The sequence below is a fragment of the Lolium perenne genome, chromosome 7, assembly GCF_019359855.2.
Source record: "Lolium perenne isolate Kyuss_39 chromosome 7, Kyuss_2.0, whole genome shotgun sequence".
Taxonomy (NCBI): Eukaryota; Viridiplantae; Streptophyta; class Magnoliopsida; order Poales; family Poaceae; genus Lolium; species Lolium perenne.
The window spans coordinates 17,582,799-17,599,026 of record NC_067250.2 but is presented as its reverse complement, the minus strand read 5'-3'; the positions used below and the strand labels follow the sequence as shown (position 1 = coordinate 17,599,026).

At 45.1% G+C, this 16,228-nt stretch overlaps 1 long non-coding RNA gene across 1 annotated transcript; it reads left to right on the top strand.

Moving 5' to 3' along the window:
- The first annotated feature begins 6,399 nt into the window (after positions 1 to 6,399).
- On the top strand, positions 6,400 to 9,430 carry LOC127311297 (uncharacterized). Its single transcript, XR_007857643.2, has 2 exons — positions 6,400 to 7,214; positions 7,331 to 9,430. It is a non-coding gene; the product is annotated as an uncharacterized lncRNA (long non-coding RNA).
- Positions 9,431 to 16,228: the final 6,798 nt, after the last annotated feature.

Genomic DNA, 16,228 nt, shown 5'->3' with positions numbered 1-16,228 from the left:
ATACGCTTATCCTCATCCAAAACACGGAAGAAAACATTGCCAACCTCAAGTTTTTGCTGATGTGCTTTGAAGACATGTCAGGGCTAAAGATCAATTATCATAAAAGTGAAGTCATTGTGATGGGCCAACCCTTGGAAGAACAGCCGCGCATTGCGAATAAGCTCAACTGTAAACGGGGAGCCTTTCCATTTATGTACCTGGGGCTCCCTATCTCGGACAGAAAGCTGCGACTGGAACAATGGCTGTTCTTAGTTCGCAAGCTCGCCGGTAGAACTGAACCGTGGCTGAGTAAACTTCTCACCTCCGGGGGCAGATTGATTCTGGCAAACGCTTGCCTGGACAGCATCCCCATTTTTGCCATGGGCCTCTTCCTCCTGCATGACGGGATTCATGCGAAATTTGACTCGCATCGCTCCAAGTTCTTCTGGGAAGGAGCGGGTAATAAACGCAAATACCATATGGTTAACTGGCCCTCGGTTTGCCGGCCGAAATCCTCGGGTGGATTAGGTCTGCTTAACTCCAAAAGGATGAACATTGCTCTGCTTTCCAAATGGATTTGGAAGCTTTACCAGGACGAGGCTTCGATCTGGTCCACGATAATCAAAGCCAAATACCGCGACGCCGATAATCTTTTTGAGGGTTCAGGGCAAGGATCCTCACAATTTTGGAAAAGCTTGCATAAAATTAAACATTTCTTCAAGCTGGGTGCGAAACACATCATTGGGGATGGGCGACACACGTTCTTCTGGACTGACTGGTGGTGCAGCAACCTACCTCTCAAGGAACGCTTCCCTGACCTGTTTAATATCTGTGATAACCCTAACCTCTTGGTGGCTGAGGCCCTGGAAGCTGGGGAGCTTCTTATCACCTTCCGGCGCTCGCTTAGTCCGGAAGGAAGGCGGCAGTGGCTTGACCTGGTGTCGCTTGTTCAACCCTCCACCCTCTCTACCTCTAAGGACAAGGTGGTTTGGCATTTGGAACCCTCGGGTGTGTTCTGGGTGCAATCGTTGTATGCCAAGCTCTCTCAAGGGGCGACGGTCGCACATCATAAAGATGTTTGGTCTGCCAAGGTGCCCCTGAAGATAAAGATCTTTGCTTGGCAGCTCATCATCGATAGATTACCCTCTAGCCAACAGATCGCAACTCGCCACGGTCCGGCCTCGGGCAATTGTGCCCTATGCGGTCAGATGGAAGACGCTGGGCACATCTTCTTCTCCTGCTCCCTTGCTAAGTTTGCGTGGAGCGCAGTTCGTCAAATCCTTAGGTGTAACTGGAACCCTGGGAATTTTCCACAATTTCATGCCATTCTCTCTAGCCTTGCGGGAAGGGCCCGTAGACTAGTGTGGAATCTTTTTCTTGCCCAATCTTGGGCCCTGTGGAACATTCAAAATAAACTTACTATCGAAAAAAAGTCATTAACCATCCCGCTAATGTGATTTTCAAAACTGCCCTTTTTCTACAGCTTTGGAGCGGCATGGCCAAGACGGGAGATCGGGCAGGCCTCCGGTGGCTGGAGAACAAGCTGAGGGAGCTGTACGCCGCCGTGAGACCAAGTCAAGCAAGGCAATGAAGCTTAAGTAGTCAGGCCTACGGAGATGCTTTTGCCTTTGTTACGTGTTGCTGTCCTCGGTTGGACATTTGTTCTTTCATCGTGTTATCTTTATTTGGCTAAGCTGTATGCCGCAACGGTTGTATAACCTTGTTAAACCTCTGGGCTTTATTAATTTAAAGTCGGGCATGTCATTGCCTTTTAACTAAAAAAAGTGCATCTTCAACAACCTTTTTTCATGGAAATCATAGTGGTCATATGCTGGTTGATATATATGGACTACTTTTAATGATCTCATTTGCAAAGGACTTTCTCCCAATCTATACAGAAGCAGGCATATAACTACTATATTAAACGTGAACAGACATCTTTTTTCACAGAATTTTGAGGCCTATTTATGAGTTAACGTGGTGGTGGCACGTATGCATTTATATGTTCTGATTTCCTCTGTGTATTGTTTTGGTGCTCCGTGGGAAATTTCAGGTCTCTTTTGTGCTGTTGTGCTGCTCCAGCCGTGTGGCTATAGCTGAAAAGGCGTGTGGAAAACTGTGTTGGGCGTGGAGGGCCCAGGCTAGGTGCGTGGTTTATCTCCATGGTCGACGAATGGCTTGATTTGCCACGTGTTTGCGTTTAGAATTGTCTTTTGTTCCCGTTTGGTTTTCCTCAGTCAAAACGGTGGCACAGTACCTAGGCATCCCATCCCACCTTCCAACCACGCCTCCTCTTTTTTGTCTATTCTTTTCTTCTTCCGTGTGAGCGGTTCATCCTTCAGCCCTCCTCCCCCGCTTCCTTCCCTACCCCTGCAGCCGCCGGCGTCCCCTGCCACTGGGAAATAGCAGCCTGCGCGGATCCGGCCGCGGCTGGAACTTTCCCGGGTGTTGCCCTCGAGCGAGGGGACTCGGACATGCGGCAGCCGGCGCGGCCAGATGGCGGTTGTTGGTGGTGGACGATGATCGTGATTGCTGAGGGAGGTCGCCTGTGTAGCAGTGGGGTGTCCTGGTGTGAGCGCCAGGCCCCATCTGGTTGAGCTCGATCTTGGTCCGGCTGTGATTCGGCGGTGCGGCCTCCTTTGCATCTGTCGGGCGCGACGGTATGTTGATGTGGCTGGGAGGCGCAGTGCCGAACGGTGGTGTTGGCGGCACCAGGCGTGACCTTACGCTCCGACACGTCCACCTATTCCAGGTGCATGTTCTTCCTCTGATTCGTCTCCTTAGACCTCCTTTGCAGTTTTTGCGAATTGTTCTTTAGTTTCTTTTGTGAGTTGTTCAACAGTGTGTGGCATCTTTTTTTTTTCATGGTGATCTAATCGCTTTTACTTTCATCACGCTGTTGCAGGTATGTGATTGTGCTCGCCGTTCTATTGGTACATGTTGACCCTCGGGCGCTGTCGTCGGCAGCCTGCCGAGTCTGGTGGCGCCAAGCACCTAGAGTTCTTCGGCATGGACATCTCCACGAGTTCAAACCAGACTCTCCTGCCTACCTTTGTCACCATGAGCGGCCGCCTGCTGTCGTACGCTTCCAGCTACTACATATTATCAGAATTTGGCTTCTAATTGATGTGAAAAATATGTGTGAGCATTCAGACAAAAGGATCAGGCATGTTGTCCACTTTGAAAACAAAATTAGAAGAATCAGTATGTATGTTGATGGACAATTGTTCTGGCAAAATATGTTTGACTGACAAACTAAAGCTAGACATCAGCTGGACAATCTGGTATACTTCCTCTTTTATTGTTATATCTGGTTGGTACAACTGGAATGCTAGCACTGAAGCATCTTAAGATGGTTCTTGTTTTTTTCCTTACAGTGTATAATTCGTACATGCAGCATTCTTGGTGTGTGGGCGATGGAAGTGTACAAAAGAACATGCAGAAATCAATAAATGATGATCAGTTCCTTCAGTGGTCATAAACGACTAAAAGGTTTTGATGATGTTGTGCGAGTAAATGAATGCAAAGGTGTATACTTGAACTTTGGCATGACTTGCCAAGATTGTTAGATAATTCCAACAGTCAAGCTCATTAAATGGAAAGCAAAGTACATTGTGAACCCCTTTTTGCTGAGAGTTGTTCCTCAATGCCTCTGCCTTTCAGACACAATTGTTTTTGTCGATCCTAAACCTTTTAGGGAACTCTGAAATGGACCTCTTTCTGTTTTTTCCTCAAACCCCATAAGTTTGAAAGAAGATCAAATTTGCGTGTGCAATGAAGATTCACTGTAGTTTTTATCATAGCCAGCTGAAAGAATATTAGATTCCCGTACTCATTGCCACTTTTTTGGGTCTTTATTGTCTCCTTCTGTCTGGTTCAGATCATATCTTTTTTTTTTGGTGATGCTGGTTAGAATGGGTTGATCAGATGTAGCACTAGAAGTACCAATGTTACTTCCACTACTTTTGGTCTGCCGCTTTGTCTTCTCTCACAACCTGGGGACACATTGTTGAATTTAACATACTTGAATTTTCTGATCGAAAACGAACCTATACTACTATTTTTGTACACCATACAGCAGCAGTTCAGAACAGTGTTTAGAAATTTTCTTCCACAAAAGTGCTTTCAGTAAAAAGCACCAACATATTACACCAAATATAAACCCTTAAGAATATTTAGCATTGAATATGGCTCAGTTAGTTGTTAATTACTCATTTCTTCTAGGATATGATCTCTATTGAAAGGGTATATGACTCGACAATCATTACTCTATTTTTAAATTTCGGTGAACCTGAACTCTTTTGAATTGTTTTGTGATAACATAAACTCTTGGTACACAGAAAGTTCACACCATACTCCCTTTGTTTTCAGTTATTCCACTGTTAATCCTTAGTTACAGAATAGTCAGTGCAGCTCGATCGGTCTTAAATATCGGTATGAGTTTTACCAAGACCATTGTCATTCTCATGACAATTACCATTTTTATTTTTAGGGAACCTCGCCTTCTGCTACGTATCAGTTGACACTTCAAATTTGGTAAACCGGAGTACTTTGCTGGTTTCCATGGTCAACAATAATAATTAGAAGATCAAATCTAGCTGTTAGTAATAATTTCCTGTATTCCATTTCCTTTTGTGCTTTGCCAAATTTACTCATATATGTCGTGTTCACTATAAATCATGCAACCCTCTAACTCCAGATTCAGTGCATGATCTTTTGTCCTACAGCTGCCGTAGTTTTATATGTGCCACTACCAGCTGAAAGATTCCATGTGGAAAAAGGTAGGTAAGATTGCAAAGCAACCTACATTATTTGAAGACCAGTGTTTCTTAATATGCAGGGTCAAACAATTGTCTCTCAAGCCTTTTGCCAAGCCACTTACTTTCATAAGCTTACATGTGTTCTTTGAATTCAGCGAATGATGTATCAATTTGTTTACAATATTCTTTTCCTAGCATCAGCTTTATATGTGTTAATTTCTCTCCATTGCCCATCCCAATTTTTATGCTTATCTTAATATATATGTAACCTCTGCACTTTTCCTGTTGGCCTGGAAGTGAATAAATATTCGTTATTTCTACTGTAAGTCTCAGAAAGATAGGTATATAACTTTTTGAGGAAAACTAGGTATAAAGCAGCGTATGTTTTTCTGCTTGGTGCCTATTGTATCAAGTCATCCCAAGCAGCATTCGTCGAGAATAGGAAGTCAACCAAGCAACATTCCTCAAAAGAAAGGAAGTAATCCAAGCAGCCGTTTCTTAACTCTTGCAACAGCAAGAAGTCATCCAAGCAACATTCCTCGAAAGAAAGGAAGTAATCCAAGCAGCCGTTTCTTAACTCTTGCAACAACTTCTGATATTCAAAAGTGACATTGTAATTGTCAGTTTGATATTTCTCCTTGAAAGTATTACCTGTAGACTGTGGAATATATGTAAATCATGTTCGGTGTTGTATCATCACTTTTGTTGATCAAGTTTTCCGATCCACTGTGCACAATGGAATGTGAATAAATACAAGAAGTCATACAAAGTGCATCTTAACATTGTGGTAGCTAAGTTTATAAATTCTTTATTTGTTGGATCATTAGGATGTATGAGGCCACACTTCCAGATTTGGTTCACTTTTGTAACAATAGATTTTACTTCTGTGGGTTTTCATTGAGATCATTCTGGGAGTCAAGAGTTGCTCTATTGTCGATGAGCACGATTTGCTGTCTCCTTCACCTCTAATGGGAGAAAGTTTCTATGCACAGCCGCGCTACGGCTACGGCTGCGAAGAAGGAGCTCAACCAAGGCGTTCATCGATCATCATCCTCTCTTCTAACAATGAACACAATAGTGACAATTATTTATAGTTCGAAGATAGGAAAACACATGTACCATCCGCCTAAGTATACCAAATGTGAGCCAATCCTACCAACTATGCAACCGGTATATATTACTACAGCTAGCAAATCTTAGGTTCTTTGAACTCCCAAGATGAGGAAGTGTGAATGTACTCTAATACTATTATTGACCAGTCTCTTTTTCATAAGTGGAGTCGCCAAACTAACTACGCATTCCATGTAATACTTGTGTAAAACAACCTTAGGGGTCATGTACATGGGTCTTACTAACTAATCCAAATGTTTTGTTCATAAATACATTTTCTACACACCACAATTCAACAGCATTGTCCCAGGCTCTTCTCCTAAGGCGCGGCGTGCCGCCGCGCCAAATCTTGCTAGTTACTATACTAAACGTGAACAAGTTCCATTTTTCTCAGAATTTTGGGGCTTCTTCTGAATTACTGTGGCAGTGACACGCATTCTTTTAGATGACCTGATTTTTACAGGGTTCTCTTGTGTGCAGTTTGGGGGTGTGTAGCGTTTTGTGAAAAAGATGGTTGATGTCTACTCCCAATGTCAGGGTTCCTCTGTGATGCAACAAACCAGCACCGCTTTGATCCGATATTTTTTCTCCCCACTCATTTCTCTACTCGCGTAGGGACCTCTCTGGAACCTGTGCCCCTTTCTCTCTCCCGGTCCTTCCAATTACATCTCCTTCACCACAATCCCATCACAATCTCCTTCACCACAATCCAATTGCAACTCCTTCCAATTGCCCCTTTCTCTCTCCCGGTCCTTCCAATTGCAATGTCTATCCACAGCACTGCGGCAAGAGATTTTGTGGTGGCCAACAGCTAGAAAGGAGGTGATGAACAACGACATGGGGAGCGGCTGCCACGGAAAGAGAGGAGGACGTCGGTGGCCGGTGGTGGGAGGGGATGCAGCGTCGGCGTTTGGTGATCGGAAGGATGCAGTGGCCTATCTAGATCACAAACCCAGCGCCGTCGTCAGCGAAGATGAAGATCCTCCACTCCGTGCTCCCCTCTGGCCGAGGCGCACAATCCATGCGGGAAGATGGATCGGGAGTCAAGACCTTCGCCGATGAAAAAATCGCCGTCGAAGTCGCCTGAGCCCTCTTTTTGCAGTTGGCCGGGCGGAGGAGGGCATGGGCCCGTCCCCTCTCTCTACCGAGGTCACACGTTTATGGGAGGAGGCGAGGCGGCGGCACTCCTTCGGATGCATCTACGCTTGATGCACCCTCTCTGTGCCTCTGTGGTGATCCCTCTTTGTGTAGGACACGGCGATGACTCCATGGGTAGATCTGGTGGGTGACTGCACGGCGCCGCTCTAATTCATTCACTTTCTAAGCCAGCGCTGATTCCTCTATTCCCTGCGGAGGGCTTCTCTGGTGAGTGGTTCTTCAGATCGAATTGCAGATTGGTTTGCGAGCTTTCATATTTTGGGGGCGTTTTCTGATCTGTGTGTTTATGATTTGATTTTTGATTTGTTGATTCATGTTGATAGGCTGCTCCTGACATTGATTGATGTGATGGCCGATGGACGTTCCTCTGGTCCTCGCTGTGTTGGGCTCTTTCTGGAGTGCGTCTCACCTTCATGTCGACAACTTGGGTCTGCTGATGCTGCGATGTTATTGGTGGTCTGGCTTGCGTCTTGATCTGGTCGAAGGCAGCATGTGTTCCGGCGTGGCTTTTGTGGTTGCTCCACACTCCAGCAATTCTGCAGTTCATGTGGGCGCTCGCAGGTGGAATACATCTAATCATTCTGCAGTAGGTTTCTTTTTCTCTCCTAAATTTAAAGCAATATTTGTATATCCTGAATACAATTAAATTTTATTTCGCAAAAAATACATTTAAATTTTAAATAAGCGCAAAAGTGTCAGTTCCCATGGTTATGCAGTCGATTAACCAAAGTGTCAGGCGGCTTAAAAAAACAAAGTGTCAGGCGACCTAGATCATGTAATTCATCAACCCCAAAAATGCAGGGGCTAGATTCAACTTCGTGTCCTGATTCATTATCATGTATACCTTCCCTATGTTAGTTGGAGTTACTCCTTGACTGGCATCTGCACCAATATCTTCAATTAAAACGGGCATCTTTATTTTATCTCCCTACACATCAGCATTCCAATCTGTTTTGATTCTTTGGTCGATATATCAGATGTTTGCATCAGACAATTTCCTAAAAGCGACTTCTAGCTGTCTCACAAATATTTAAAACAGATTGCAGGTGAATTCTTTTAGATGAATTTAGTGCGCAATTTCAGTACCACAAACTCTATTGACTGTACATTTACCGTTACAGCATGGCATTTCTATTTTTATGATTCATCTACCGGTAAGATCTATCATCACATGCATAATACTAATTCATAATTTTCTGATGTTTTGTTGGACTCCAAAGTATTGAAACTAATAGTTTGGAAAAGGAAAATAAAAGATGCCACAGATAGACAAACATAGTGATTGTCTAGATGATTAATTATAGATTATATGTAGAGTGATATGCTACCCATCACACACTTTGCATGGTCATATTTATGGATGCTGATAGTGAAAATTTTCCGTTTGTTATTTTCAGAAATTAGTTTGATTGACGCGAAAACCTAATTTGCGTCATCAAGAGAGCATCACAAGATTCAGTCTCCCCTGTTCAAATGTGTAATGAGTCCAGGGCATGCATTGAAAAATTCTTCCTTGAAAAACCATAGTGATCCTGAGATATTCATCTGTGCACAAGTATTTAGATAGTAACGGATTTCCATATTTGGGTGTAAATGGTCAATGCATTTGCGTCTCTGCATATACTCCTAAGATATTCATTTTATGGTGAACCACTGAACCATATATTCTTGGTATGTTAAACAGTTTAGAATTCTTATCGACATGCAAATGCAGATTAAGACTGCTTGGCCCCTCTGATGTTGTAGGAGTGGGATGCTCTTATGCTATCTAATCTTGCTTTTGAGCAACAGGTACAAACAACAACACATGAACTTAGTCATGCATTATACGAGGTATTTGCCAATCTTTTCAAATAGTTTCTTGAACTATAAACATGTTTTTCTTGGTTTCGACAAGAAATTATTCTACCTTTCAAAAAGAAAGCACATATTTGATATGGGGATCCCAAGAACCGCACACTTGCCACTTAGTTAAGATGTCTCTAGAGGGGTTCGGAGCTTCATAATCCATAGCTGCCTCTGAAGTGCAAATATTGCCCGTGTTCTTTTGTTGAAACTATGTGTTCCCTCAAGCATACGTCTCTTTATATGGATATTTATCATTTCATACTTACGCATTTTACCAATGTTTTCTTCGGTTGTTCTTTCTCTTAGGACCGACTATCTACGTGAAGGATCAGGTTTGTTGCACCTTTTTCAATGGAGGCATAATGTATGAAGTTAAGATGCAAGAACCATGTATTGCTATATGAAGTTTTCTTTGGTTGTTCTTTGTTTATCAGTGTGTTGACAACCATCTTCTTTTGTTTCTGTTCTCTGCACCATGTATTGCTATATGAAGTTGCAATTACCCAATGCATCAGAGTCTATCATCTCTCCTATTTTTATCCTGTTTTTAATCGTTTCAGGAAACCTATTAGTAATGACCTGCTGTGTCTGTGAAATTACCTCTCTATTTTTCATTCATACATCAGACTGCCATAAAGAAACTTCAGTAGAACGAGCAAGTTGAAAGCATATTTCACAGTTATTCTCTTTCTGTAACTTTTTAGCTAACATCTGCACCAAACGGCCAATTGCTTACAGCTGTGGACGGAAATAAAATTAGGTCTCCCCTCGATCTCTGTCCACCGCTCATTCAGCGAAATCCCCTCTTCCAAATCTGGCGTTGCTGAAGCAAAAGAAATACCAGCACCGCAGAATAAGCAGCAAGGGAGTAACAACGCCACCGGGGAGAAGGACATGCATGATCCTCTACATGTCGTTGCATATGTATCCCCATTGCTCCGCTCCATTTTGACCTCGCGGTCTCCTTGCTGACCTGATCTCCCACCGAGTGTTCAGGTAGCCTGAAGTTCAGTATATCATCATCTTTAGGCACCTACAACTTCCCATTTTCTACAGCTATTTGGTGTTTTACAAAAAAAAAATGATATTTTTCATGATATTTTCCTCTGTCCTTCTAAAGTAATAGCACACAAATTTCGTCATATTTCAGGCTTTGTACTGAAGAAAATTGGGATGTTTGCATGCATTCTTTTAGTAAACGCTTATTGTTGTAGGCATCACTAAGCGCAAGTTCTTTGAAGCAAACGGTCCCGCCTCAGCCGATGATATCCCAACTTCTTCGATCATAGATTGGGCGCCAAAGAAAGCATATTGACTTTACATAAACAGTAATGAAATAATTGACATATCATCTGACAAAGAAGATTAGAGTAGCTAAAGTAAAACTTATGTTAGCAGATTTACTTTCTTTCTACGTATACATGTATCCTGATTTCATTATCAACTTCTTTTCGCTGAACAGTTTTGCCAACAAAATATTCACCCCTTTTTCTCAAAACTTATGAAAAGGAATCCAGACCAAATTAAGTAATACCCAAAAAAATGCATCATTCGCAACACATTATGTTTACATTTTCTTCCTATCCAGACTAGCCAAACTACCACCAGTAGTTCACCATATGGCAGGATTTCCGCATAGAAATAGAACTTGGTGAATCCTATATTGTCCACATTAGCATGACTATTGTCTTTCCATATGTTCTCCCCATTTCAATTTATGATGTATCAGTTTTCGTTATCGACCACTTTGAAGCTCATTGTTTAACCAGAAAAATATTCATTCATTTTAGCAATTCAAGTGTTGTCTTCAAATTATTACCTCCATCTAATTACACCATCCGCGCGGCGTGCCGCCGCGCCCATTCATGCTAGTAAATTCAAGGAGGAGCTGCATCTCCTTGTGCACAAGGCCAGGAGGAAATCTCATGCGGGACTGAAGGCTTGGGTAGATAACTTTATATGATCTTTAGATAGTTTTCTCTTTTATGTTTGAGTGCTATTCTCTAGCACCGCCTGTATATAGCTTTTTGCTGCCCTATAAAATTAAATAAAAATATACACAGAGGAAACTCACTGTTCAGCTTCAAAAGATATTTTATAATGTGTGTTACAAGTTGGACTTTTTACGGTTGCAACTTGCAACCCCACTTGCAAGTCGCAACTGAGATTTTTCCAGTTGTATTAGGGTTGCAACTGATATATTTTTTATTCAGATCATTAGATTTGCTTCATAAGTCGTACAAGTCATGATCGAGTTGCAACAAGGGTTGCAACATAGATTTGCTTTGGGGGTGTCAGAGTCGAAATTTTACCCCTCTGACGTGGGTATTACCCTTCGGGCAACCAATGTTGCTCTACCCTATACGGTCCAGCTGGAGGCCCATGAAAGCACTCGATGGCAAGATGGGCCACTAGGGCGGTGCAACGGAGGGTTCCTTGAAGTACAAGATACGGAAGGAGCCGAACAAGGAAAGTTTAGAAATAGATCTATTGTAAACCTAGTCGTACTCGATTAGGCCTCTCGAGACCTGGCCTCCTATATAAAGGCCAGGAGAGGGGCTATCGAGGGACACAATCAATCTTAGCAAGCTTAGCCAACAGAAGCTTAGACCTAGGTTACCCTAGTACTTAGCTATCTCGACGAGATCTCAGCCGAACTATTCGGCACCTCATTGTAACCCATTATCATCATAATCAAGAACAGACAGGCAGGACGTAAGGGTTTTACCTCATCGAGGGCCCGAACCTGGGTAAATCGCTCTCCCCGTTTGTCTGTGAACCGATGTCTCGTGTCAGCTTGCAGGATTCCATCAACCCTAAGCCCCTATCGGAGGGCATTGCCGAGGAGCACCCTCGACAATTGGCGCCGTTTGTGGGAAGCCTGTCGGCACAAGATCGGTCATCGGCAGATCCAATCATGACACCAGCAACTTCACCAGCAACTTCATCAGCAACTTCATCGACACCATCATCGCCAATCCTGGGAAGCCCGACTCGATTCGGATCCTACGAATTTATTCCGCACAGCGATTCCTCCCGTTCAAACTTTTCAGATCTACAAGGAAACATGGAGATGACCTTCGGCAGCGTCCACTACAACGTCAACACGGAAGGAATCCTCCGATTGCTGGAATCGCCCACCTCCGGATCGACGAGTCCAAGCACGTCATCGCCACTCGACCTATCGACTGGTCTGACAGGATCGACGTGCTCACCCATGCTCTCGACTCCCCGCTCGGTGTCCTCCATGTCGGTAGGATCTGACGATCCCACATCTTCGGAGTTAACTTCGTACTACTGCTTGAACTGCGACACCAGGCACGGGCTGGGATCGAGCGACACGCCGTTCATTTGCAACGCTCAATATTCATCGGGAGAAGACAGTATCGACAGCATCGTCCAAGGAACCACCCGAAGAGCGGCACGCCATCAGGTTTATGTCGCCAATAACACAGGAAACCCGAGGCGCAGAGAAGACGGAGACCGTACCCCTCGTTCCAGCAGAAGGGCAAGTTTTGAAAACAGCGCCAGCAACCGAGATAGCGACTACACCATCGCGGACGAGGAGTGGGCGGCGGCCAGGGCAGTAGTACTCAACAACACACCGCTCCCCGCAGGGACCTCGGTTGGAACCCTCAATGCCTATCGCTCTATACTAGAGAAAAACCGGGAGCACCTGTCGAAAGAGCAAGCTACCCTCAAGAGACGCCTATCTGCGGCAGATCGATCCAGTGAACGACGAAGAGGCTCGCAAGGGAGTGCCTCCCGAAATACTCAGGGAGCAGGCAAGCACCGGTCGAGACTATCCAGGCTTTCGGAAGATGATGCTAGAGAGATAACGTCGAACCTGACTAAATCCTTTATGACCACGGATACCGCGGGCATGCCACGGCCAAAAACCGTCGTAGGAGCAACGGCCAACCTCACCGCATACCTCATCAATCAGCGCCCCGAAGGATCCATGGCTCAAGCTCATCGAGGTGCCCTAGAGAGTCTCACGATATTGGTAAACAACCTAGTCCCGCAAAAGGAAAAGACCACGGCGCAGGCTATTGGTTCGAAACATCATGCGAGAGATGCTCGGGATGAAATCACCCAGAGCAGGATTGACAAAGCAAGACGACGACGCGCCGCTAGGAAGGACAATGACAGTGATTCTTCGGATGAGGATCAGGAGTACGACGGCGAACTCAGGGGAGCCGACTGCTTAAGTTACAAAATCCGTGAGACGATGCCACCCAAAAAGTTCAAGCCTACCCCTACCGACGCTGCCAAGTACGATGGGAAGCAGGAACCAAGATCTTGGATAGACGACTACCTGCAGACTGTGATCCTGCACAAGGGAAACCAGATAGCAGCAATGCAATGCCTGCAGCTCTACTTGAAGGATTCAGCGCGAGCCTGGCTAAGGGGGCTGCCGAAGGGTTCCATTAAATCATGGGACGACCTAGTAGATGCCTTCGTTGCCAATTTCCAAGCAACATACAAGAGACCCGTCGGGATTGAAGAGTTACAGAATTGCCAACAGAAGCAGAAGGAGTCAATGCGCTCATACATCGGGAGATTCACCAAACTCCTGAACGTTGCTGAAGACGTATCTGTCGACAGGGCAATCGACGCTTTCAGCGATGGCGTCCGGCGTGAGAGCTACATAGAAGAACTCGGGCGCAAAAAGCCAAAAACCATAACCAAGTTAATGGAAATCGCCAACAGTTGGGCTGATGGTGAGGACAATGTGCGAAGGCCACGACAGCGTAGTGACGATGAAGATGACGATCAGCCGAAGCACGATTCGGGTGGCCGAAGGGATCGTCACAAGAGAAGGAAGAACCGCAACTATAATGACAACAACCTGGTAGCCGCAGGGTACTCTGATCGGCAGGACGATCGATATGACGAAAGAAGAGACGACCGACAGGACGGTAATCGGAACAACTCTGGGAACCGTGGCAACTACAAACCACGGCAGCAGAGGACTCCCGAACTACCCTACGCTGAGCAGATCAACGCCCCCTGTTACCTGCACTCGTATGTTGATTCCAAGGACGGCAAAACAAAGTCGAGTCACTTGCTCAGGGATTGTCGGTAGTTCCTTGACATGCACAAACTCATCTAGCAGTCAGGTCAACAACAGCTACCACCACCACCACCACCTCCACCGCAGCATCAAGTCCAGCAGGCTCAACCTCATCAACCCAACGAAGCGTTTTCACCACCACGTGGGCAGATGAGCATGATCCACATGACAGGTGTTTCGAGAAGAGAGATGAAGAAGCTCACCCGAGAAATCAATCTGGCAGAAAGCATCATGGCGAACATCCCCGAGTATGTCGAGTGGTCCTCTCAGAACATTACGTTCAGTCGAGCAGATCACCCGATGACCATACCAAAACCAGGACACGCTGCCTTAGTAGTCGAGGCACAAATTGGGGGGTTCAAGATGAGCAAAATCTTCATGGATGGCGGCAGCGGGTTAAACCTGATATTCGTCGACACAATCAGAAGTATGGGGATCACCATGAGGATGCTAGAAGAAACAGACACTTGCTTCCATGGGATCCTTCCAACCGCACCGGGCTACTCTCTTGGCAAAGTTTACCTGAATGTCGTCTTCGGCAAAGCCGACAATTTCAGGAAGGAAAAGATCGAGTTTGAAGTAGTGAACTGGGAATCACAGTATCACGCTATACTCGGGAGACCAGGTTATGCCAAGTTCATGGCTGTGCCGCACTATGCATACCTCAAGCTGAAAATGCCTGGGAACAACGGGACAAACATCACAGTTTATGGAAGTTTTTCACGCTCGGACAATTGTGATCGCGACTTTCAGAGGATTGCTGCAAAGTTCGGGTCACAGCAAGAAATCGTCGACCCTTTACCCAAGCTGTCATTACGTGAAATCAAGGAGGAAAAAGATGTCAGGGAAACCAAGAAGAAGCCAGCTGCTCCTATCCCTAAAGCTTTGACAGCCGAAGCTTCGGCAGCAGAAGCTTCGGCAGCAGAAGCATCGGCAGCAAAAGGTTCGGTAGTTGATGGCGCAGAAGGCATAGGAGACAGCAAGACGCTGGCAACCACTGCTCAAACCCCTGGTGAAACCAACAACGCTGCAGCAACCACTAACGTGGTGAAGAAGCCAGAAGAAGAGAAGAACCCCTTCCTTGCTTAAGCAATTTATCAGCATTTAATTTTTTCCTTTTATTCTAAACAGGGCCTTCCTTTTTTCGCCCTCTAGTCTCATGCTTACCCTATCAATAACATTTTAAGCTTCGATTCTTTGTCAAAGCATTGCAGTAATTCAAAACGACTAAACCGCATCACTATGCAAACATAGTACAAGGCAGAAGATCGTGTTCTAAAGAAAAAGCCTCTACGAGTGCTAAAAGACATTAACCTTTCCCTTTGCTATAGATGCCTCTATGAGTGCCGTAAATAGCAAGAGTTCGGAAATACGTACAACCCACGTTCGATATTTTACTTATGGAAATATCAATGGACAACGGGCTCATCGGCAGCATCATTACACCCGAAATATTCGGGAGTGACTGCCGAAACATACAAAGGTTGAAAGCAAAGTTGCGCATACAACAGGTTTAGCAAAACCTGCAACACGAGCTGATCACTCAAATGATTTGCTAACCAGCCAATATACATACATTCAAACGAGCAACTCAGATTCGCTCAGTCAAAACTTGCCAATGGCATTAGCACGGTAAAAGTACATACGCATGTATCTACCGAACAAAAGGGCCTCATTACATAATCCAAACGCTTGGATAAAGTAGCCAAATTATCTACTTACAAAACAAACCTTTAATCCCTGAAATCACCCTTGCGGAGTTCCTCTTTCCTCAGGTACCGTTGAGTCCTCCTCAAGTCTGTCGACAATTATATTGGCGGGCAACAATACCTTCGGCTACAGTGCCGCCAAGTCTCCAGTTGCGTTGGCAATCGACAACAAACTTGCTGAGGGATAACGGGCGAGTACAAGGGCAAGTGTAAACCTGGCCCCTGCAAAAACTTGTGCGCGCACCAAGTCTCGGATCTTCTTAGCATTACCAAACTCAGACATCAAAGCCAGGAGCGTGGGGGGAACTGCGTTCAAAGGGAACATCGTCTTCCAAACCACCCTCATAGACTTGTAGCACTTGTCGAAGAAGTGGTGGACCTGCTGAACCCGATCCTGAAATTGCGCGACAGCCGAAGCCTTCGAGTGCTCCCGCCAGAAAATCTCTTCGGCTGAGGATAGCTGGGTTAATGCATGCACACGCTCGTGAATTCGTTTGTTCTCTTCCGCACGGTTCAGAGCTATGACTAGCAAAGAAATAAATGAAGGATCAGATAAGGAGTTGTTAACAAAAGGGCGCAGGGATCAA